The sequence below is a fragment of the Pelodiscus sinensis genome, chromosome 3, assembly GCF_049634645.1.
Source record: "Pelodiscus sinensis isolate JC-2024 chromosome 3, ASM4963464v1, whole genome shotgun sequence".
In the NCBI taxonomy this organism is placed as follows: Eukaryota; Metazoa; Chordata; order Testudines; family Trionychidae; genus Pelodiscus; species Pelodiscus sinensis.
In genome coordinates this window covers 116,082,265-116,105,250 of record NC_134713.1, presented here as the reverse complement: position 1 = coordinate 116,105,250, position 22,986 = coordinate 116,082,265, and the positions used below count along the sequence as shown (strand labels likewise).

At 42.6% G+C, this 22,986-nt stretch overlaps 1 protein-coding gene across 12 annotated transcripts in view; it reads right to left on the bottom strand.

Moving 5' to 3' along the window:
- QKI (QKI, KH domain containing RNA binding) overlaps positions 1 to 22,986 on the bottom strand; it is a 265,388-nt gene that overhangs the window by 198,207 nt on the left and 44,195 nt on the right. The gene's annotated exons all lie outside the window — the stretch shown is intronic.

The following is a 22,986-nucleotide window of genomic DNA, read 5'->3' as shown; positions in this document are numbered from 1 at the left end:
AGGTTATTGTAATTTTAGAATATTTCTAAAACTGACTCAAACCAAACCATATGAAGGATTTTTATTTAGTATTTTTCTAAGTAATCACAATTCCATTTGCATTCTAATTGCACACAATGTGATCTCACAAAGAACTGCTGTCGCAATTCATTTAGTTTAATAAAAATCAGGACCACCAACTTCAAACCTAGACTTCAGCAAAATATTATCATACATTGTGAGTCAGAAAATGAGTGAAAGAGTTAAAAGTCAATAATGAATTATGCAGTGAAGGATATACAAGTATTAAAATGTCAGTTTCAGATTTGTTTACTTATTTAAAACATTGAATTTGCTTCAGGATTCAATATTTCCTTAATTATCTAGAGCTGAAAAAAGTGTAAAGATAAAAAACAGTGTTCCAAAAGAGAGATTTTCTGCAAATAAATTAGTATTATTGGGTAATGGTAATCCACAGCTAAAACGAAGACACCGCTTTCAAGACTAAGAGGCAGGATGATCCAATGGCTAAGGAATTACCCTTCAACCTGGAAGTCTTGGGTTCAATTCCCCACTGTACCACAGATTTCCTGTGCTACTTTGGTGATGTTCACTTTTGAATCATGACCCGATACTGGAGGGAATATCATTTGGGGGTAAAAAAATCTATTTTCTAAGCATGCATATCAAAATGATAATGAAGTTACCTAAGCTGTAACAGCAAGTAGAAAAAAAATAACTAAAAACACGGCTGAAGCATAGAAAGTTAATGCGTTAAAGTGAGGCCCAGAAGTAGCTGGCGAGTGACAAATTAAAATATGCATTATGTTCCTGACCTAAAATTATAAAATTTAGTAATACAGCTCCTAGCAATGCATTGTCTGATAAGTAAACCACAAACACGACAGCATCAAGGTCATTTTTTGCAATACAGTAACCACATCTTGAAACCACTGGGACATCAATTAACGCAAAACAGATGTAAACAGTGAAAAGTTACCACACATGGACAAGAGGTGAAACCTTATAAAATATGTAGACATGTGTGGGTAGAACAAGATGTTGCTGGATCAGGAAGGGAGACACAACTGAGTATAAAGCTTGGCCACACTCGTGTGCTTTCCCCCTCCCCCATCTTTGTTTCGGAAGAGCTCCATAATGCTTTAAAAGAATGATTAATTCATGAAACCATTTTACTGTACCTGTATTTTTATACTGATGTATGTCGATATTTCCTATAATTTTAATTGCCTTTGCATTAACTGAAGCTCAAAGTTTGTGTGTACTTTAATTTCATCATCTTAATTCAAAGGCATCATGAGAAAAAAAACATTATTTGTGACTAATGCCTGTTGCATCCAGGGATGTTTGATAGCATGAAATTGAATAATCTTGTAACCACATCAAAATTTAACAGTTGCATGACTATTCGATAATCCCCAGGGCAGGGCCAGTAGCCAATGTGCACTTGGCCCCACTCCCAGGGAGCCCCTTCGCTACCTCACACGGCTGCCTCTATATCACAGGCAGCAACATGGGGTGGCAGGAGGAAGCGGTCTGCGAGGGAAGCCAGTTTAAAAACCAGCTCCCCAAGCAGATAAGCTACTGCATGCCACCCTGCACTGCTGCCATGGAGCAGCCTCTGTCCATGGCAAGCACGAATCCACCACATACAGAGGGTCCTGCCCCCGTCTCCTGCTACTATTTCTGATAAGAGGCCACAATATAAGGAAGGCAACTCCACAAAGCCAGTGTTGGGGGGAGCCAGTTTTTAAGCCAACTTTCCTGAAAAGCACCTCCTGCTTCCCCACCCCCCGCTGCTTCTATAGCAGGCAGCAAGGGGAACAGGGGGAAGGTGGGTCCGTGGAGCTGGCACGCACAGGGAGTCAGTTTAAAAGGTGGCTTCTCATGGGCACTGGCTCCTGTTTCCCCCTCCCCCCTTGCTGCCTCTGATACAGAGGAAGCAGGGGGGGGGGGGGGGGAATGCACGTAGTCAAGATTAAGCAATAAACCCAGGCTCATCAGTTCATCGTGTAGTCTATAAGTTGACATCCCTAGTTGAATCCCAATAAATAACTTTATAATAGTAACTGATAAGGCTACATTGGACATGTCACTTAGCCTCACAGTACTCCCATTCTCTGTGAAACTTGGATAATACTGCCCTACCTCTGAGGATGTTGTAAAAATAACTAGATTAAAGACTGTAAATTGCTCAGGTAAGATGATGATGGGCACTACTGTATGAGTCTCCTTGTGTAACTACGTAATAAAATATTTTAAGTTTATAAAATTATTCATGGTTTTTTTCATGAATTGCCATTTAAATAGAATGTTTTTGAGGTTTGTTTTTTTATTTTTCTAAAAAAATATACTTGTTGTTCAGCTCCTTTTCTGGCATTTATAAATGCATTTTTCTGTACTGGAAAATCTAACAATGCACCGAGGAACAGTGAAGCTGACTATACAAAATATTAAATGCACAAATGAACAAAATTTATGTTGACTTTCATGTACAGTAATTTTAAGTATTTCCTGTAACTTTTATAAATAGAGTTTTCAGAAAAGAGTGATATTTCAAACTGGCATTCCTTGAAAAAGGACTTTTTTATTGTGTCAAATCTTGAACTTGGCACATTTCTGGGGTTATTACTAAAATAATAAAATATTTAATAAGGAAGGATCTTTGAAAAACGATTAATGTTAATACCTGTAACCAAAGTAACCACTCTTTTATGGCATCCAGGCACAGTGCAAAAGAGAACTGTCCTTGAAACAAAATCCTGTGTGTGCATACACAACAATATGAGAGTTAAAAAGACCCTCCAATATATACATCATACAACTACAGGAAAAGCTTTGTTATCTGGCATGTTTAGGAGAAAAGATTATGCCAGTTAACGAGAATATTTGACTAAAAAATGAGAGTATGGGAGGGGACTCTGGGCCAGTGTTCCCTCTAAGATTTTCCATTCTTGAGTGGAGTGAGTTTTCTCTTGTGCACCAACAGGGGGCTCATGTGCGTTTGCTCAAATGTGTGCCACTGTTGTTCCCACCAGCAGCGCTGCTCCCCGAGAAACTGTCCTAGTGCAGAGACTCCAGCATGGCCCCCCCTTTGCTGGGATCCTGAGCCCTGCTCCAGGGCAGCACCCCCACACACACACTTTTTGGAGAGAAGATGAGATCTGCCTCTCCCCCAGGCAGTGCTGGTCCCACGGCAGCCCCAGGATACTCCCTGTGGGGCTGGCTGAGAGTCCCCACCTAGGGCAGACGGACTCTACGGCCAGTGCCCAAGGTTTGCAGGGAGTGAGCTGTTGGGGGGAAGAGAGGGGAGAGCCAGCAGATGGCTGAAGGGGGCCAGGAGGTTCAGAACCAAAGGGCAATGAAGAGGGAAGAAGTATGTGGGAGGAAGAAAAGGGATGCAGAAGACATCGCAGCCCAGCTCCAGCTCCAGCAACTGCCCACCAAGAGGTCCACCCCTGCAGCAGCCAGGCAGCCACTACACAGCCCAGGTCAAAGCTCAAGCCTGGAGCTAAGTTCTCTCTAGCGTGCACTCCTGCACAGGTGCACACAGAATTGTAATCTCGCCTACCTCCTCAGTATAGCCATGCAGCAACACTCACTTTGCTTGGACACAACGTAAGCTGATGGTTGTGGGCTTGGTGGAAGAGTAAGAAGCAAGGGCCATGTGGTCGCTACTCAGTTAGTCCCAGGACATGGACGCATGGTGGGCATGGGACTGAAGCCGCGGCGTGGTTGTCCCCACTAGGACAGCTACTCTGCAGCACCAGCCCCAAAAGCAGCTGCACCGCGGTCCCAGCTCCAGCAATGGCGAGGTAAAACTGGATAGGAAGCCTGTCATCCCCGTACCAACCAAACCATACAGCAGACTTTCCGCAAAAATCCAAAAAGCTAGCTTATGGAGCTTTCTGCTTGATACAGAGCTGGACAGCATAGCTTTTTCTGTAATATCACCTGAGCCAGAAGCTGATATGACAATTAACTTGTCAAAATTCAGTATTCTAGACTATATTCTAACAACAACTAAAGCTGTGAAGACTGTTGGCTCCCCCCCACCCTTTCAAAATGAAAGGCCCGGCTGCTTTTTTTCTTCTTCTTCTTCTTCTTTAAGTGGGGAAATTAAGTATTTTAAATTCCCACTATATGTGTGACTCTGAAGTGGACATATTAGAAAGACTTTTGTAGATGTGGGAACACATGATTAATTTTAATATGAATGAAAGCTAAGCATTCGAAAAAACTTAAGATAAAGTGTGATAATATTTAAGGATTAATATTGAAAACAGGAGATTAGATGCAACTGAACTGTTAAGATTAGTTTGGTTATCCTGAACAATACCGCAAATTGGGTAACAGTTTAGGAATTCATCTGACTCAACATGCCCAAAGTTGAAAAAAAAAAGTGACATGAACAGCTAAATTGTTCAAAGCAATGAAAACTGAATTCTTCTATGGTAAGAGCCTAGACACTGTAAAGATGTAAAAATATGTGTTATCACCCAGAATGCAGGAAATCTTCAAGATCAAATGTCCTACTGAATGAATTTGTACGTGCACCAAACTTCAGAAGCAAAACGACGATCCTGGAAGAGCCATTTTACAATTTCACAATCACTAAAATTTCTGACCTTAATAATTTTAGACCCTGTTCCTGGCCTTCCAGGAACTTATCATAACCTTCATTCAGAATTTTTCATCTTTGCAACCCAAAAAATAGCAATCATTAGTGATATCAAAAACAAAGGCCAATTCATGAACTTGATAAGAAAAGAGCAATCAACTATCAATGGAACACACATGAATAATTTAAACAAATGACTGAAGAACTTGTACTTGATATTCGCCCTCAGACAGTATGTCTACACTTGCACCCTAGTTCGAACTAGAGATGCAAATGTAGGCATTCAAAATAGTCAATGTAGCGGGGATTTAAATATCCCGCGCTTCATTAGCATGATCTCACCGGCGCATTACTCCGGTCAACAGCTGTTTCGAAAGCGAAAGTATGCGCCGGGATGCATTAGTTTGAACCAAATCCCTTGGTTCGAACTAATGTTACTCCTCAAAAAATGTAACGCACCGGCGAGATCATACTAATGAAGTGTGGGATATTTAAATCCCTGCTTCATTGACTATTTTGAATGCCTACATTTTCATTCCTACTTCGAACTAGAGTGCAAGTGTAGACATACCCAGAGAAATTAACAGGTCCACTACTAAATGCTGCAAGTAAAGAAAAAGGAAAATGTAGAAGCAAGAGCTACAAGATGAGACATCAATGCATGCCAGCTGGTCAAACATGAGAGAAGACCAGCAAGTGGAGAACTTGGTCAAAACATGGCAAACATGTATGAAGAGACCATGTAGAAAGGCAATAAATATACAAAGGAAGGAGGCAGCTTCAGAGAAAGTTGACAAATTAAGAGACTGACCCTGTTACATTTTCAATGGAAATCTGACTTGATATACATAAGTGAACCAACAAGTAATTAAAAAATTACTCAACCTATTCAACTCCTGTGACAGGGTGTGTATACTCCACACTGGGTCAGGAAGGCTTAATGCCTTGAGGGCGAAGGAAGCTCCGCCCCACTGGACATGTTCCAAAGTGGAGCAAAACAAAAGGGAGCAGCTCAGCTCAGTGGACTGGACACTGGATAGGAAGGACCTTCTAGAGCAGAGGGTGGGGAACCTCAGGCCTGGCTTGCCTGGATCTGGCCCCTGAGACTCAGGGCTCCCCCCCCCTAACATCTGGGAGCCAAGGCTGGGCCCCTGTAGGCTCTGGAGTGCATGGGGACTGTAGATATGGGGGTGTCTTTTTCTCTTCAATTGGGGGCCATGTCAGTGAGGGGGTTTTTTTGCTTCTCACTTGTATGCAGCCCCCAACTGATTTTTCTGTGGGTCAGAAGCTCCAAAGACAAAGAAGATTCCCCGCCTCTCTTTTAGAGTAGTTCCAGAGGAGGGCCAGCCAGAAACCCAGACAATGGGAGCTGGAGACCCAGAAGACTCCAGACCCAGCGGAACCGCAGGAGGGGACTTATGCTGCAGAACCAGAGGACCTGGAGATTACGTATAGCACCCCAACTCTCGATCTGGTACGAAGTGACCCAGGGAAGATGCATGAGCAGTATCTCCCACCCAACTGAGCTCAGTGTGTTGCAGTCAGATTCTCTGCTGAGTGGTGGAGCACTCTGCCAATGAGGGGGCCCTGGGTTGGGGCCCAGTGGAGAGCACTGGGGTGGCCCTGGGCCCCGCTATTGGAGCTGCTGCCCCAAACCCATGACTCTAGCCATTAGGCCGTACTGCCCTGAACCAAGGGCTATGCTACTGACTAGCTATTGAACTGTGCTGTCCTAAACTGAGGGGTGTGATGACTGACTCTAGCCATTAGGCTGTGCTGCCCTGAACCCTAGGGCCATAGATCATGGCCACTGAGCTGCACTGCCTCGGTACGGCATATTTGCTATGAGATACTCCCCATTACCTATATTTCAATCAGGGTTTACATTTTAAATAGAAATATGCTAAAACATAGATAATGGGCTATAATTTTGAATTATGCCTTCTCCTTCAGCATTTAAAAATCATAATTTTTAAACAAAACATTCGAGGATGCTGTCAGCTTTTTACATCAATGGTCTTGTGGTGTGACAGCAATACAGGTACCAAAAAAAAAAAAAAAAAAAAAAACTCAAACATCAGTGGTAGAAAGCTATGAGTACATGTAATTTGTCAGAAAAAAACATCCACGTAAGATACTAAGAACCTACTACTTCTCTGCTAAGGCTACTCCACTATTTCAGACATGGGAGAAATATAGTTCAAATAGATAAGAAAAACAAACTAGATTGTAATTACATTTAAATCAAGTTAATTAAACTTGCTTTAAAATAAATCATTAAGACATTTTTTCATGAATATTAACCCAATATGAAATTGTGCTATTTTCCATTATAGTTTAGAACAGCGGTTCTCAAACTTTTTGGGCTCCGGAGCCCTTTACATGCGTAAAAATGTATGTGGCGCCCCAGTGGTCCACTGATTGTATGTGTTGTACCTATCAATGTTTCCAGATTGTCAACCTCGCAGAGCCCCTGGAGATGTCGCGCGGAGCCCTGGGGCTCCACGGAGAACAGTTTGAGAAACACTGGTTTAGAATCAACTACATTATAAATGCTATTGGAAAATGACTTACTTCACTGTCACTCCTGGCAGAGTATCTATATATTTTACCAAACTACTGCAAGATGAAAAACACAATGCTAAAGTTATTAAAAGTATTTCATTTAGAACTAATAATAAATATCAAGTGGCATAAAACCTCAATCAATATAAGCCAAGTCTACTACAAGATTTACATTCAAAAATAGCTTAAAGTTGGAACCAAGTTGGAAATTAAGAAAAAATGTATACAATTATACAAACCTTACTATTGAAATAGCTACCTCATAAAAATGCAACATTTAAGAGAACTAAAATGCATCATCAAGAATCACTAGACAGAAACAACTCAGTTCCCTTATTCAGACTTACTAAGGTGCTTTCAGAATTTAATTTCTTTGAAAAGAAACAAAAAACTTCTGTTTTATGCAGTTTCCATCAAGGAGCACTACAGTCCGATGGTGAAAATAGTCATTACAACTCTAACAGAAAACACAGAGGTTAAAATCTGAGACACTACTTTTATGATCAAATGTTCTCTCAGATTTGATAGTTCTTCCCTCCCCGCCCCCAATGAAGAGCTATTGCATTTCTCAGTACTGAACATAACTCTCTAAAATGAAATAAAGTAGATTTACAGTGCAATATCTCTTGGTAGAACACTACTAACATAAGAATATTGTGCATATTCATAAGCAAACTTTTGAATCCTAGGTTTAAAAGTAAAACTGGGCATACACAAGGATCAATTATATATACAGAGTGGACCACTATAATCCAGACATCCAGCATCCAGTTACATCTGTGGTCTAGCACCCCTGCCCGTGCCCCTCCAATCCTCCACTCTGTCAGTGCTGGCTCCTACACTGCCACCAGAGTACAGCCAGCATCCAGAGACAGCAGAGGGGCTAGCATTTACTTCTCCTGATCCAGCAAATTTCCTGGTTCAGGACCAGTCAGGTCCTGAGGATGCCGGAACATTCTGTCATACCTCATCAGATTCAGCAACTGAACATGAAGTCTTAAGTACAGAAGTAACATTGCTCCTGATTTTAAATTGTAAAATACTATTTTTTTTTTGGGGGGGGGGGGTTACAGAGAATATTTTTAATCAAACAAATACTTTTGTATTCTGTATTGTAATTGAAATCAATATATTTGAAATTGTAGAGAACATCCAACAGTATTTAAATGATATTCTATTAGTAACATCATGATTAATCACAGTTATCATTTGACAGCCCTTGTTGTCAAAATTGTTTTGTATCCCTTTATATGTAGCTTCTATTTCTGTGGTATCTATGGAAATGCTAAGTCTATCCTACTTGTTTAGATTTTAACCCTTGCTTATTTTTCTTCACAGATCAAGTTTTGTTTTATTCCCCCCCGTTTTCTCCTCTTAAACTCATTCCTTCACCTATTTATATACTGTTTAATTCTCTACTGTATTAATTGGGATTTTTTCCTCATTTGCTGGTTTAACCTATTACAGTAGACTTGTGATAATCTGGCACCTTTGGGACCTAGGTGGTGCCGGATTATCGGATATGCCAGAGTATCAGGAGGTACTGCGGCAGAGGGCTGTGACGGGTCTGCCAGGACCCACACTGCATCTGAGGAGTGGGCGGGGAACAGCACGGTGAGTGGCAAACCCTCCACTGTTTTGCAAGAAGGTGGGGAAAGCCTCGCGCTGCCGCCAAGAGTTTCCAGGACTGGAGCAGGCTCCCTATCCCCCAGACTGCAGTAATCGCTGAGCAGGGAGGTGAGGGGCAGCGCTGCAGGACCAACCTGGCAACACCCCAGCTGCTCTCTTCCGCCACTTCTCCTCCGCTCTTCTCCTCCGCTCGTCAGTTTCAGCCACTTCCCCAAGACCGCCGCTGCTAAAACTGATAAGCAGCGGACAAGTGGCGGAGCAAAGCAGCTGGGATGCTGCCGGGTTGGTCCGGAAACTCTGCCCCTCACCCCCTTGCATGGCACCCAGCAGCACCCCAGCTGCTCTACTCCGCCCCGCTGCTTCCTCAAGTCTGCTGCTAGTCAGTTTCAGCAGTGGTGGACTTGGGGAAGCAGCAGGGCGGAGCAGAGCAGCTGGGGTGCTGCGGGGCGCCAAGCAGGGGGGTGAGGGGCGGCACTGCGGGACCAACCCGGCAGCACCCCTGCTGCTCTGCTGCTTGTCAGTTTCATCAGCAGCAGTGGTGGAATTGGGGAAGCAGCAGAGCAGAGCAGCTGGGGTGCGGCCGGGTCGGTCCTGCAGCGCTGCTCCTCACCCCCTCTCCCCCCCGCTCAGCAATAACTACTGTAGTCTGGGGGGTGGGGAACCTGCTCCCCTTTCAGAAACTCTCGACAGCGGCGTGGGGCTTCCCCCGCCTTCCTGCAAAACGGCAGAGGGTTCGCCTCTCACCGCGCTGTTCCCCGCCAGCAGCTCCAATTGTCCGGCTGGCCGATACACTTCTGGGTTCCAATTGGTGCCGGGACTATCCGGAGTGCCGGACCACTGGATGCCAGACAATTGGCGTTTTACTGTAATTCCAAACATATACCTTAAAAATCTTTTAATTGTACATCTAAATCAGTACAGTCCATTTCTTAAGAATACATGTACATTTCTTGCCTCTGACTGAAGCCTTCTTTCCTGGGGGACTAAGTTCTATTACAAACTGCCCATGTGAGTTTGCTGGTAGGGTTCTTTCTCTCACTGGTGTATGTAAAGAAAAGGCTACATACAGGCATACTAATGTTCCAATGACTAGATTTTGTGGGATCACTTTTTGGTCTACTCGTCACTGTCCCCTTTTTGTTTTTCAGAGACTGTTTGCTCTACATGTTTACACTGCCTATGAAAATAAGTTTAGGGGGAAAAAAGCTCCCAAAACAATTGTATTGAGAAAAAAAAAGGGAAAAGCTAAAATACCTTAATAGCAAATCCCCACATACTCTCTAGTTCTTTCAGACCTCAAGAGCCACAAATTCTGTTTTACACAAGTTGATAATCAGATACCAACGTGTATATAGAGAACAAGTAGTACTCAAGCAAAACTACTCAATTTTAACTTTGAGAATATGCACAATAAAGCAGAATAAGTGACCGTAAACTTTAATTCATTCCATTAAACAGACTCAGTCTGATAAAATAGTTGGAACATTTGTCTGGACTTTATAAGTGTTTAAGAGACCTAATACACAATATCCATTCAAACTTAAAAAAAAACAGCTTAAGCTTTGGTTTTTATTTTTATAGAGAACAGACACTGCCAATATAGGATGCATCAGACAAACTAAGTAACTTCTTTTTTTGTTTGTTTTCAGAACTATAGACCTATTTTCAAGAACACAGCATATGGAAGTCATGTAAAAATGTACTTTCAGTAAAATACATGGTTAGTATTTGACGCTTTTGCTCACCTTGTACCGTTTCTCCACAAAATTCATTTCTTCTACTTTGTTCCTTTGAGAGTCCAATTCAAGAATAGTACTTAGGATGATTAATCTGTCAGTCCAATGATTAATGGACTGTTCTTTTAGCACTCTGTCAGCTCTCAACATTAGAATTCAATCATTTTCTTTTGTGAGCAGGGCCTGCAGGTACTGCGTCGAACTGACTTTCAAACTCAAACCCAACACACCCACAGGCTGTTCACTTTCTAAAAGCCTTTGACATTTTTAAGTGCACTCTATTTTATTGGCAGAACACAATAATTCATACAGTTCTTAATCCAGCATTTTTATTAATCTAAAACCTACAGTTAAGTTGGGTGAAATGATAGCTTTTTTCCATTCATTACAAGTCTAAATCCTTTGCCAGTCTTTTCTAGAAAGTTTTCCACCAACAACAGTACATTAAATCTATCAGTAATAGCAACAGTTGAAATGATAGCGCAGGCAACCATGGCAGACACCAGCATTTCACTACTACTGTGCAGGCCTGTCATCAGCAGGTTTTGGCAATGGAGTGGATAAAATGTTGGTAACCATCTACTCTGTCCACTTTCCTCACTCGTACTGCTGCTAGTAGCAGTGCATCTGCACCAGCATTGGTAATAGTAGGAATCTTTTTTAAAAATATATGTTACACACACACACACACACACACACACACACACACACACACACACACACACACACCTAAAAATAAGTATCAGGAAAAAGGGATGGTTACTTACTGTAACTAAGATTCTTCAAGATGCTGGGTCTTATTTGTCTTCCATATGTGTGTAACATGCATGCCATGTACCCAAATCTTGAAGTTCTTCCAAGCAGTGTCTACGTGCAATAGTGCTCCTCTTACTCCCAGAGGGTATAAGCAACAAGAGAACAAGTTCTCTCCATTTCCTCTTTTATCACAATCCAACATGACCCAAAGTGTGGGGGCAACAGTAAGGGGAAGAGGGAGGTTATGACAGAGATCTTTCAAATACAGTTAGTAATCTCCACTTTTTCAAGTGGATGACCTCTAAATGTATTTCACACAGGGTCACTGGCAAGCAATGTTCAGACTGGGGACAGGCAAGAGGGAAGCTAGTAAAGATGCTTGCAATACTGCCAATCCCACTGCTTCATCCATACCTGAGACACTGCCTATTATACAACATGTCATGAACATGAGGATTTCACTCCAGATGGCTGCTCTGCAGATGTCTGGAGCAGCAGAATGTCTGACAAGAATAATATGGAGGCCACTTATGTTCACAAAGTGAGCTGAGACACCCAGGTGGAGGAATTTTTGCTAACTTGCAGTATTAAAATACAAATTCTGAGACCCACTTAGAAATCCTCTGGGAGAATATGGCTCACTGTCAAAACTGCTCACCTATAGAAATAAAGTGTCTATGATTTCTCAATGGGTTTGATTATTTGCACAAAGAATGCTGGGCCACACAGGACATTAACGGAGTTAAGTCTCTTGTCATCACTGCAAGCACTGGATTATAGGAATAAGAGTAAAATACTGTTGGATGTGCAACTCAAAGAATCTTAGGGAGAAACTTGAGATGCAGTCAAAGAACCCCCCTTTTTGTTGAAACATTGTGCAGACAGGGTGAGAATGCAGATCGCTCAGAATACACTGACTCTCCTTCCTGAGGTCATAATTACTAAAAATGTCACCTTGATGAACAGGTGGCATCATGGTGCAAATTGCCATGATTTCAAAAAAGCTGACTACGCTTGGACAGGGCACAGTTAATGGCCCACTGAAGGATAGAAATGTAAGAACTGGTGAGGTCCTTAAACCATTCACAAAGTGTGCTGTAACCAGGTGAGTAAAGATGGTGCATCCTTCCAAAAACCAGAAATAGATTTTCAGTCGTTCTACACTTGAAGTATCTAGAAAAAGTTGATTGTGCCCAGGCAAAAAAATCATTTCCATCTTGCTTGTTAGCAGGTTCAAATATACTCTTTAACTCTAAGTAAGGTTTAACTGAATAAGGGCCAAAAAAATGTTTTATTTCTGGTGCCTATCCAAAAACCAGGGTATGAGGTAGAGTTGAGGCAATATTAGGGCATTCAGTCCCCCCGCCCACACACACACACACACACACACCTTGGATTAAGAGGTGTGAGAACAGGCAAATCCTATATGGCAGGTGGACATGCATATTTAGACCTTCTGTGTATCAGAACTATCTGAGCCAATGGGGAACTATAACAATGATGTTGACTCTGTCACAACAATCTTCCCTAGAAATTCATCCAACACATCAGCAGAATATCACCTTAATAATTGCAACCCATGATTCCACTGCAGCAACACATAAGCTTTCTGTTCATTTGGAATGCAAAGAAGTCCCATAGCAGAGTATCTATTGCATAAATATTTCACTTGGGACTGTATTGTGGTCTATTAAGAAGCTTCTGCTTAATTTGTCTGTCAAGGAGTTGTGAATACGGAGAAGGTACACAGCTTGTATTGTGATGTGGTTCCTGATGTAATGAAGTCTGAAGGCTTCCTGGAAGAGGGAACAAAAACTTGTTCCTCCTATATAGACCTCGATGGTGAAACAAAACAGAGCTAGCATGTAACTGGAAAGAAGGTCTTGCCTACAATGACCAACCTCTGTTCCACCTCTCATGGAGTCCAGGTACTCTAAGCAGTGTCTGTGTCCAGGTGAGCACTCTACCCCGAAAGACAATGCCTGTCACAATGATAGTTCTCCCATCATGACCTTCGCTTGATTCAACTACCAAGTTAGAGAAGTGACAACTGAGACAAGAATGATCAGCATGGAGCTGATGATGTCTTTCCTTGGTAAACAGGTTGATTGGAGCCAATCCTGCAGGCACCGTAAGTGAGGTCTGGAGAAAGAAGTCACGTAGGTGTATGCAACCCCATGTCCTAACAGTGAGACACAGCTTTACACTACAGTTAGTTGTCTGAAAGTTGTGTGTAAAATCAGTGCAAAAAAAATCTTTTAAGAAAGAAACACTCATGCAGAAATCAAGTCCAACCTTGCCCCCTCCAAAATTTATTAACCTTTTGGGTAGCAATATGGACTTTTCTTTGTTTATGCAACTGCCTTGGATTGTTGCAAGTTGTATGAGAATCCATCACCAATTTGACCTCCTCACAAAAATCAGTCTACCAAGAGCCAATGATCCAGGTATGGCATCTGATACCATGTAGCCATCTGATCTGCTACCACAGAAAAAACCTGTGTAACTACGGTGCGTGCCATAGCCAACCAAAAGGAGAAGACTCACTGTTGAAAGTGCCCTTGGCTTACCATAAACACGGGAACTTCCTGTCTTCTGGTCACTATCCACACTGAAATATACAGGGCTCGCCAAACCATGGCGAGCCCTGCTCGCCAGCCTCCCTGTCCGGCGATCTGCGCATGCACAGATCGCCCGAACCCAGCTCTTCCAGGTTACAATCTACTCGCCACGAGTGAGTAGACTGTATTATTTGTCGAGCCCTGGAAATATGTATCCTTTGTGCTGAGCTCTGAAAACCACATCTCTTCCTGGAGGGAAAGGAAGTTAGAGTTGACAATCTGAATAAAGATGTTGAAGGTTTGGGACAGTCCTCTATTATCCATCTTTCTGAAGAATTAGAAAATATGAGTGAAATCCTCTCCTATGGTATCTTGTTATATTGCTCCTTAGAGTTAAGATGAATCCCAGATCCAGTTTAAGAATTAGTTTGTACAAGTAGTCCCTAAAAGGGGTTAGTTAGATGGGAAGGAAAAAAATTGTATCAGTTATCCCTGGTGAATAATCTCTATAGCCCAACTGCTCAGTGATTTTGTTCCAGTTGTGGTGGAAAAGCGCCAAGATAGTAATAGGAGATGAGGGAGTTGGCATCAATAATTATACATAGATTTCAATCAGTCTGTCAAAAATAACTGGCTGGTGGTTGACAGTGAGTAGAGACCATGGCAGTAATGGGGACTGAGAAATGAGGCCTCTGACTCTTCTGACATTTGCAAGGTGGTTCATCAGCAGTAAGAAGAAACTGGAGAGATGTTGGGCCACACTACCACTTTTATGATCAATGGAAAGCATGAGGAGAGCAACTGCACAGATGTTGACCAAGAAACACTAACCTGAAGAACTTTTCAACTCAAGTTCATGGTGTACATGGATCTATGTGTAAAATACACATAGAAAGCATCACTTGAAGTCTATGTTCCAACATCATGGCTAAGTCACTTCTATTAAAAGATATGAGGATCTACAATTGACCACTGCAAAAATCATTTTGATATAAACAACTTTTGGTTTACAGCACTCAACTATGCTTTTACATAAACTAGTAGATTTTTTTAAACAACGAAATTGTGTCAAATTAATACTATTGACTGCATTATGTATTTGTTTTTAATTTTTATTAATACCTATTTTAATGTTATTACAAATTGAATGAGAGGGTTACTCACCTTGTGCAGTAACGGAGATTCTTCGAGACTGTTGACCCTGTGGGTGCTCCACCTTACGTGGTTTGGGCGCCACTACACACCTAGTCAGAGATTTTTGGTAACAGTGCCCTCTGATGCACATACAGAGCAGATGGCACACACAGTGCCACCACTATGCATGCACAGCAACTGTCCCCTCAGTTCCTTCTCTGCACCAGTAGGAGAAATCAACATGCCTGAAGCAGAAGAGATGGAGAGAGCTGTGGAGTACCCACAAGGACAGTCATCTCGAAGAAGCTCCATTACTACACAAGGTGAGTAACCCTCTCCTGTTCTTCGAGGAGTGCCTCCGTGTGTGGCTCCACTTTAGGCGACTACGAAGCAGTATACACGATGAAGGCAGGACCTTCACTTAGCTACTACTATGCATCGCAAGTAAACTGTTGTTTCCCAAGTAGGTACCAAGGGAGGGGTGACAGTCCAGAGCATAGTGTCTAGTAAACGTGTGAGTGGAGGACCATGTTACTGATCTGCATATGTCCATGAGCGGGATGCTGCGTACGTAGGTCATAGAGGCTGCCATGGTCCTGGTTGAATGCGCCAGTAGCTGAAATGGAGGTGCTTGGCCATAGGTGGAATAGGCTAGTTTGATACAGTCTAGGGACGTGAACGACTAGTCTTATCAGACAGTTGTTCCCTCCTCCTTGCTGCCTCTACCAGAAAGAGGCAGTGGGGGATGGAAGAAGGAGAGGGGGTACTTCAAGGCGACAACACCATGCGAAGCCTGGGGCCAGACCCCAGGCTTCACGTAGCACTGCCACTTTGAAACGCCACATGTGGCCTGATGCCAGGCTCCCTGCAGCGTTTCAAAGCAGCAGCACCACATGGAACCCGGGGTCAGCAGGGGAGTCCCCCGCTGACCTCGGGCTCTGCGCAGCGTTACTGCTTTGAAACACTGTGGGGAGCACGGGGCCAGTGGGGGACTACCCAGCTGGCCCCACGATCCCCACAGCACTTTCGCCTTTGAAGTGTAGCAACAGCCTTAAAGCTGTTGCTACACTTCAAAGGAGGAGGCGCCCTATCAACTAATCAAATAGTTGAGGCAAATTGTATCAACTATCCGATTAGTCAATCTAAATGTAACATCCCTAATACAATCTACTATCCACCTCGATATCTCTCTATGGAGAAAACAGATAACCTGTTTTTCTTGTGGATCGGTTTAGTTCTGGCCAAGTAAAAGACAATCACCCATAGGACATTGAGTGTGTGCAATGAAGCCTCTTTGCTATCGGAGTGAGGCTTTGGGAAGAAAATGGGTAAGTTTATGGGCTCGTTATAGTGGAATGGGGTGGAGACCTTTCGGAGCAATCTAGGGTGAGGACTGAGAACAACGTTGTCTTTATGGAATATTGTGAAAGGAGTGTCTGCCATGACAGCCCCAAACTCACTAACTCTCCTAGAAGACTGTGACAGCTACCAGTAAAAAAGACCACCTTATAGAGAGGTGGAGCATGAAGCATGTTGCCATATGCTCGAATGATTTAGAAGTGAGAGCCCAGAGAACCAAGTTGAGGTCCCATGCTGGGACAGGAGGGTTGGTTGGGGGTGAGTATTTTGAATGCCCCTTAGGAAAAGTTTGGTCACTGGATGGATGAAGACTGATTTATTACCAACAGATTGATGAAGAGCTGTAATGGCTGCCAGGTGGATCTTTTGGGAGCTGAACAACAGCCCTAACTCTTTCAACTCTAGGATATATTGTAGAATTTCAAACAGCGGTACTATGGCTGATAGTAGGCTTCTTTGCTCTGTCCACCATGAGAGCTTGCATGAGAAATGAAAAGCTTTGATAGACTTTTGAAACCTTAAAATAATCTTTAGAATCATTTTAAATTATTCAAGACAAAATACGTCTATACAATTGCCTCATAGATCATGTTTTCTAGACCTTGAATGATTTTTGTTGCTCTTCTCTGGATCTTCTCCAATTTTTCCACATCTTTCTTTAAATGTGGTGCCCACAACTGGACACAATACTCCAACTGAGGCCTAATCACTGCAAAGCAGAGTGGAAGAATTACTTCTCATGTCTTGCTCACAACACTCCTGTTAACGCAATCCCGGAATCATGTTTGCTTTTTTTTTTTTTTTGCGCAACAGCATCACGCTGTTGATTCATATTTAGCTTGTGGTCCACTAGGACCCCTAGCTCCCTTTCTGCAGTACTCCTTCCTAGACAGTCACTTCCCATTCTGTAGGTGTGAAACAGACTGTTCCTTCCTAAGTGGAGTACTTTGCATTTGTCCTTATTAAACGTCATCCTATTTACTTGGGACCATTTCTCCAATGTGTCCAGATCATTTTGCATTATGACCCTGTCCTCCAAAACAGTTGCAACGGCTCCGAGCTTAGTATCATCTGCAAACTTAATAAGCGTACTCTCTCTGCCATCTTCTAAATCATTAAGATATTTAACAGAACCGGTCCCAAAACAGACCCCTGAGTAACCCCACTTGTTATACCCTTGTAGCATGACTGAGAGCCGTTAATAACTACTCTCAGAGAACCGTTATCCAGCCAGTTATGCACCCACCTAAGTTGTATTTGCCTATTTTTTAAGGTGGTGATGCAAGACCATATCAAATGTGTTACTAAAGTCTAGGTATACCACATCCACTACTTCTCCCTTATCTAAGGGTACGTCTAGACTACATGCCTCTGTCGCCAGAGGCATGTAGATTAGGCTACCCGACATAGTAAAATGAAGCGGCGATTTAAATAATCGCCGCTTCATTTAAATTTACATGGCCGCCGCGCTGAGCCGACAAACAGCTGATGAGCTGTTTGTCGGCTCAGCGCGATAGTCTGGACGCGCGGGTGTCGACATCAAAGGTATTTGTCGACCACCCAGGTAAACCTCCTGGGATGAGGTTTACCTGGGTGGTCAACAAATACCTTTGATGTCGACACCCGCGCGTCCAGACTATCGCGCTGAGCCGACAAACAGCTCATCAGCTGTTTGTCGGCTCAGCGCGGCGGCCATGTAAATTTAAATGAAGCGGCGATTATTTAAATCGCCGCTTCATTTTACTATGTCGGGTAGCCTAATCTACATGCCTCTGGCGACAGAGGCATGTAGTCTAGACGTACCCTAAAAGACTTGTTATCCTATCAAAGGAAGCTATCAGATTGGTTTGACATGATTTGTGCTTTATAAATCCATGCTGGCTGTTACCAATCACTTATTTTCTTTCAGATGTTTGCAGATTAAATCCCTAATTACCTGCTCTATTATCTTTCCAGGCACAAAAGTTAAGCTGACTGGTTTCCTGTATTGTTCCTATTTCCTTTTTTATAGATGAGCACGATATTTACCCATTGGATGATGATTATTTCTTAAAAGCATGCCATCATAAGAAGTACTAAATTACAGTATTGAATACCCCACCCATTTTACCATCAGATAGCAGAAGTTTGGATAGTGATTTGAATTAGTTAACATTTTCTGTAAGTTCTACCTGCCGCTTTTTAATTTAGTACAGGGCAGGGAGAGAGAAGAACCACCCAGTAGCTCCTGGAGAGCTTACTTAAAGCAAGTGCCGCAAGGAGACTGGCTCCCACTCCTGACCTCGCCCCTTTTACTGCCTCAGGTATAGAGACAGCAGGGGGAGATTTGAGTGGGTGTATTTGACAAGATAAACCGTTAAGCCTGGGCTTATCAGTTAACCATATAGTCACCTACATGTTGACATCTCTAGTAAACAGTTTACCTTTATTTGTTCATGAACAGAACTACACTTGCAGACCTTGAGATCGACATTTAGTCACAGAATAGGGGAAGCAAAAACTGTGGCATTTCCACACTGCACCATTAATATTTTGAAACTTAAGAATATACTTCATTTCTACATGACATACACATTCAGTTCTACATACTGAGGCCAGAATATCTAATGATACCCATTATTATTTGGATATGATATGAATAGAAGAGGTGCAAGGTTTGGGATGGAGGCTAGGTGCAGAAGGGGGCTCTGGGTATGGGATTGGTATGTAGGAGAAGGTGGGGAGTCTGGGAGGGGTATGAGTGTAGGTGAGGACTCTGACCTGGAGAAGGGTTGTAGCGGGGGAAAAGGATCTGGGAGGGGGTTGTGATCTGAAACAGGGGATTACTCAATTTGAGGCTATCAAATCATTTCACATTAACCAAGCCATCAGAAAACTGAAAAATCCTGTCAACTGAAAGCAGAAGATAGAGGACATAATTGTAAGCCACTGGACAAGCCCAAAGGACACTACAGAAAAGTAAATATCCTAAGCATCTTCCTGATATATTCCATTATAAACTCTGACTAAAGCCAGGCTATCATGATTCAACTGAAGACACATGATTCTCAATTTCGAAATCTCAGAGCCATAGCAGAATGTGTATTTCCTTATTAGGCAACAGCAAACAGCTGCATCACGTGTCTTAAGAATACAAGTTCTGATATATACAAATCCCTGGTTGGAGCCCTCCACAACTAAAAATAAATGCATTTGAAGATGAGAGGAAGAATATTACTTGAAGCAGATGAAGAACCATATGAAATCCTTCTGAGTTTCACAGATCCACTCCTTTTCATGGGCAGACTAAAGAAACTGGATATTGAAGGGCCCTAACTAAAACAGAAGTCCAAAACATACACACTCCTGGATGAACAAATAAGAAAGAAGAATTTGAAGACACACCAACCAGTTCTACCAGCCCTCTAGGGAAATGCGGTGACAGCGAAAGGGGTGAATTTACAAGTTTTTGTTCAGAAAGAGGGAAAATAAGCCCACTATGCTATTCCAGAAAAAACAGTCCACAACACTTCTCTCAAGCTGGTACGCATCCTCTTGGCAAATGCTTCCAATAGCTGAGGATTGTCATTCCCTCCTTCCACTAAAATTTTCTGGGAAATGGGAGAATTTTATTTCTCGTGCTGAACCCCGAGTCTTCAGTAACTACCAAAATTTACTTCTGAGATTGAGGTTTGTCTCAAAGGCTCTCTGAACCTTGTCCATGGAACCTCTATGTATTAGGGATGTCAACAAATAGTCAACTAGAGATGATCAATCAATAAGCCTAGGCTTATCGGTTAGTCTGTCAACTAATCACATCTCTTCCCCCCCCCCCCCCGCTGTATCAGAGGCAGCAGGGAGGGGAGAAGCAGAAGCTGGTGCTGGGGGCAGGGAGCCAGATTAAATTCCGGTTCCCTCCAGCACTAGCTCCGTGGTGCCACATCCTGTCCCCACCCATACTGCTGCAGTGGAGAGGGAGGCATCCTGGGGAGGTTGCCACCGAACAGTCCATCCACCGGGGGATGGGGGGGAGAATTAAGTGGTTAAGGGCTGCACTCTTCCATGATATGAATAGATGAGGTGCAAGGATTGGGATGGAGGCTAGGTGCAGAAGGGAGCTCTGGGTATGGGATTAGTGTGTAGGAGAAGGTGGGGAGTCTGGGAGGGGTATGGGTGTAGGAGAGGACTCTGACCTGGAGAAGGGTTGTAGCAAGGGAAACAGGATCTGGGAGGGGGTTGTGATCTGAAACAGGGGATTAGGGTGCAGGGTGCATGTGTTCTCTGCTGTTCTTTTTCAAAAAAGCATGAATGTCTACTGTCCTTCTCAGACTCATACCAAGAAAACCTTCATTTAGTTGGAAAGCTTCTCATGTGACATTTCCCGTTAATATTCTTCTGATCCTTCTTAAAGTCCCTGTACCTTCTCAATTTTATTGGAACCAAAAACGCTAAGTGCAGGTGTTATGAGACTGCCACAAGATTGAGCTAGCTGATTAATTGATGGATATTTTCACAGTTAAAATCTATATTCTTTAATACTGTTTCTTTTTAATTGTTTATATTAACATTAAATTACAGCAAGAAATCTGAAAGTCAATTTTTGATTTTTCAGTCAATAGGATGGATCAGCATTGGCAGTTTACATTATTTAACCTTAAATAATGGATTTTCATACTAAACCAAGGATGGTAATTAGACTTGAAAAATAACTAGAACAAGAAGCCCATTTCAGAGTTTAAATATGCACATAAAATGTAAGAATTATAAACATCTTCTGTAATTCCTTAATATTATGCAAAATATAAAAAAAATATTTAAACAGTCACTCAGAATAAACATTATATATTCTCTACAAAAATTATATGCAGCTTTTGAGATCTCTATTAATGGAATTTATTAGCATGATTATAACAGTTCAACTGTATCAAACATGCAAAGTTGAATATCAGCATCCATCTGTTTTCTTTTTGTGCATCACTAGTCATCTAAATCAGGATCTGTTACCAAAAAAATAATTAACTTAGTACTGCAAGACAGCAAACACTGAAAAAGGATAAACATGTCACTACTGCCAGAAGAACTGGCTCAGTTTTCAAATAAGAACATCTTCAATTAATTTAATCTGCTAGTACAGCAAAATAATGAAGCCAATTCAATATTTATAAAACCATGTATGTCTTGATGTACATGAAACACATTTTCTTAAAAGAGGCTGAGCTGACAATTTTCATCATTTCAACTTGGGCCTAATCCATAGGAACAGGATCTGCTAGTTCCTCACACACGCCTAATTCTGTTAATAATGAACTCTGACAATTTACTAATGATAGCTCATTCCCACTTTTTGAACATTCTTGTCCCTATCACCAGACTGCAGAGTCTGCATTATTTTGTTCTAGTCCTGGCACAAAAATGAAGCCCCATTAATATTTCTGAAGGATGGATGGAGCAATACGCACATTTTTTGGCTGACAGATGTCAATTCTTTGTTTAATTTAAACACCAAACACCACAACTGTATAATTACACTATTTTTAGACTACGGATAGGCTTGGATTACATTTTTTTTTCCCCATTACAAATATTGTCGACAGACACACAAAAACAAAAAATTAAAATACTTCCATCAATGATAATCTAAGTTTACAGATAGGAAAAATATGAAAGATACAGCTTGGGAATTTACTAGAGATTGATTTAAGGGTATTTACTTTGTATACGTTGACAATTCATGCTTTAAGGTTTGTAACCATTAACTTTCTGAATCTCAATATCCACAATCCTCAATTAACCACCCTTCAGTTTTCTACAACTGTAAAAATATAAATACATAAAAATAAAGCTAAAATATAAATATCAATATAGCCATCAAAATTATAAAAAACAAAACACAAATACTGTGAAGTCTAACTACTATAGACTTTTGAATCCATGAGACTGACAAATTTTCAGATACTCTATTCTTACTCTTCTCATGATAAAGCCATACATATACCATAGCTCTGCTTATATATATAGTAGCCCAGTGTCTGAGAGTCTGTAACGCTGAAATGCTGGCTGTTCCCTCGGGGGGGGGGGGGGGGGAGGGGCTGTTGCCTGAAGTGCTGGCTGTTCCCTCTGAGCGGCCCATGCTGCATGGGGAGTGAGGGGCCCAAATGGCCGCCTGCTCCCCCGCAGCGGCCTGGCTGAGTGGCGCAGAAGTCAGCCGAGCGCCACAGTGGGAGAAGGGGGGCGGGGCGGTGACGTGTGGCATGACAGCGGCTCCGGGGCCTGCCCCCTAGCCATGAACGTCACTGCCCTGCCCCCCCTCGCCTCCCGCCGTGGCGCTCGGCTGACTTCTGCACTGCTCAGCCGGGCCATTGCGAGGGAGCAAGCGGCGCAAGCGACCGTTTGGGATCCATGTCCCCCCATGCAGCATGGGGAGTATGGAGCCTAAAGAGCCATTTGGGCTCCGCGGTCCTCCGAGTGAGCGGCAGGAAGGGGAGGAGAGCTGAGAGGGAGGGGGAGGGGAGAGAGAGAGAGAGACAGAGAGAGAGACAGAGAGAGACCGGAAGCTCAAGAGAGAAGACCGACGTGGAGGAGAGACCTGAAAATCCTGTCTTATGACGGGCAAATTGGCTAGTTTTACAAGAATTCTTCACTAACA